The sequence below is a fragment of the Myotis davidii genome, unplaced genomic scaffold, assembly GCF_000327345.1.
Source record: "Myotis davidii unplaced genomic scaffold, ASM32734v1 scaffold4770, whole genome shotgun sequence".
In the NCBI taxonomy this organism is placed as follows: Eukaryota; Metazoa; Chordata; class Mammalia; order Chiroptera; family Vespertilionidae; genus Myotis; species Myotis davidii.
Genome location: NW_006281937.1, coordinates 5,771 through 8,420, shown reverse-complemented (window position 1 = coordinate 8,420; position 2,650 = coordinate 5,771).

The window sequence follows — 2,650 nt, the reverse complement described above, 5'->3', positions numbered from 1 at the left end:
AGCCCTGAGTTCTTGCTAAATGCAGCCGATGACGGGAATGACACTAGGTGGTCAGTGAGAAGGTCCTCTCTGGATTTAACTCAGCTGTGATACCATCACCTCTGGAAATTCTCATCCCTGAGCTGTTTTACTGCATATTTTAACTACACACACGTGAAGGAGAGAAGACTGACATTGAAGAGGGAGGTAGGTGTGGGAGAATGGGCTTGAGGCTCTGAAGGCCTCAGCTTTCCAACCACCACCCTGGGGTGACCTGTCAGATTTTGTTATTGGCTTAAACTACAGAGATTTTCTCAGTTAACAAAAAAGTCCTGAGTGTAGGAGGCACTAAAAGGCATTTCCTCAGACCCGCTCCCATGGCATCAGCCTTTGTCCTTTACCGGATAAGGACACTAGTAGAACTGTAATAAGCTGCTTATGAAGCACCAACGATATGTCTGAACTGCTCTGTATACTAAGGGAAGAGCAGCGATCAAACAGGGGAAAGAGACCTGCCAGGCTGTCTCGCAAGGGGAGGACTGCAACTCATGCAGAGGTGGGCACTCCTTTTGAGGGGTGGAATGGGAAGGAATGGGGGCTTAGTGTACTTGGCGCGCTGATTGGTGGCTTAATGTATGGTCCATATAGGAACAAGGGCTTAGGGTATTTGGCAGGTGTGGATTGGTGGTTCAATATATAGTCCATACAAGGTGCCTGGTTAGGTACTCAGGTATTTCCAGGCCGCAGATTACTTCATACTCCACCCACCAGTTGGGGGAAGGGAGGATCTATCACCAAGTAATCTCTTTAGAGCAGGTGGGCTGGGGGACTCGGAGAAGGGCTGGGGGGTAGAGAATGAGCCAGCAGCTGCTATGGAGACCTTGTGACTCTTGGAAACCATGGAGTGAGACAGGAGGAAGCAGAGAGGAGGAAGCCCTCTGTTTCCCTGTGGAGGTGGCACCCGTGTCACAGACCACGGCAGCCAGCAAAGGCTCGACCTGCCAGTGGATGGTCTAGTGGGCCCAGCACCCCACACCCACCTGATGCTCCCTTCCTGGGCCCCAGGACCCCATTCGGGCCACTGTGTACATTTCTTGTAGAATAGTCTTCCCAAGGCACATTTCATAACATTCCCCACCTGTCCCTAAATGCTTTCTCTGGAGCCTCCACTACCTTCTGACTAATTTTGACACTGCAGTCAGCACACGAGCAACAGTCCCATTAGCAGTGACTCCAGGACTGGACTCTGGTCCCCATTCCCTTCACCTGAGTTGTTCCCTCACATCTGCCTCCTGGAAAAACAACTCCGGATGCTCCCAGCCTGGAGGGTCCCCAACTTCTTCTGAGCCAGCAAGGAATGGCAACCTGGGTCCCACCCCTGCAGGAAACTCAGTTCTGCCAACAACCAGAATTCGCAAGAAACAGACTGTTCCCTGGACCCTCCAGAAAGGAGCCAGCCTGCAGACACCTGGATGTCCGCCCGGCCAGGGCCATGCTGGGCTTCCCACCTACAGACATGTGCAGTAAAGAATCTGTGTTGCATTAGGTCATGAAATGTGTGGTTTTTATTACAGCAGCTTACAAAGCTAATACAATAAGGATTTTGTGAAAATGTGGTGGGTAAACTGTGGGGGTGAAAATCTGGATGAAGCTCAGATGCAGAGTGAAGACCATTAACCAATTTATTTAACAAATGTAACCTGACAACCACCTGCCGGGTGGATGGGACACAGTGGTGACCAATCACAGTGATGGTGATGGAGTGGCTTTTCCCCAGGACCCAGCAGTTACAGGAACCTCTGGGAACATCAGCGCATGCTCAGCCTGGAGTGTCTCTTTCCCGGAGATGGGCCACAATGTGATAAAAATTCCACTGCAGTTCACCTGGCTCCCTTCCCCCCAAATTCATGCCTCACACATGAGCTTTAGGGATGAAGCTGGAGGGTTGGTTCAGTATCATGATCACAGGTCAGAAGCTGGTTTGGCCTCTAGTCCCTTCTCAGACCCTATGCTGTGGTCACTGTGAGTTCATTCTGTGGAAACATCATCATGGAGAGCCAGGCATTGGAGCAGTGGACCATGGCTGACAGTCCTCTTTGAAGGAACCAGGTTGGTGTGGCCTTCATAGTCACCTACAGTGACCTTCACCCTGGGGCCCTGGATAGGGAACCTCAGGCTGCCTATGACCCTGCCCAACAGGAATAGACTGGAGGTGGAGATCGGGTCAGAGGTCAAACACCTCCCAGCAGCCCTAGTTTCTGCATGAATTATGTCACTTCCCTGAGCCCTGCCTTTCTTTCCACACTTTCAATGAGGCCACCTCACAGGGGTGTTGTGAGGATTGGGGAGTGAGATTCACCTGAAGCACTTAGCCCAGCACCCACCACCTTCTAAGTACCTGTGAATTGAGCTATGGTTGCAGGAAGGGAGCTGAGTCACTTTGGAAAGTTAACTCCCTGCACCCTGGTCTCCTCATCTGTCATGTGGAAAAGTTGAAAGATAACTAGTGAAGTGCTTCACTCAGTGAGTTTTTAGTAAGTATGTTCCTGATGAAAGTATGTTCCTGCTGTGAGCTTTTGCTGTGAAGCAGGCCCTCAGCTCAGGGCTGGGCAGAGGGAAGCAAAGACCTCTCTTCTGCCTGAGGGTCCTCCTTGCCATCAGCTGAGCCTGA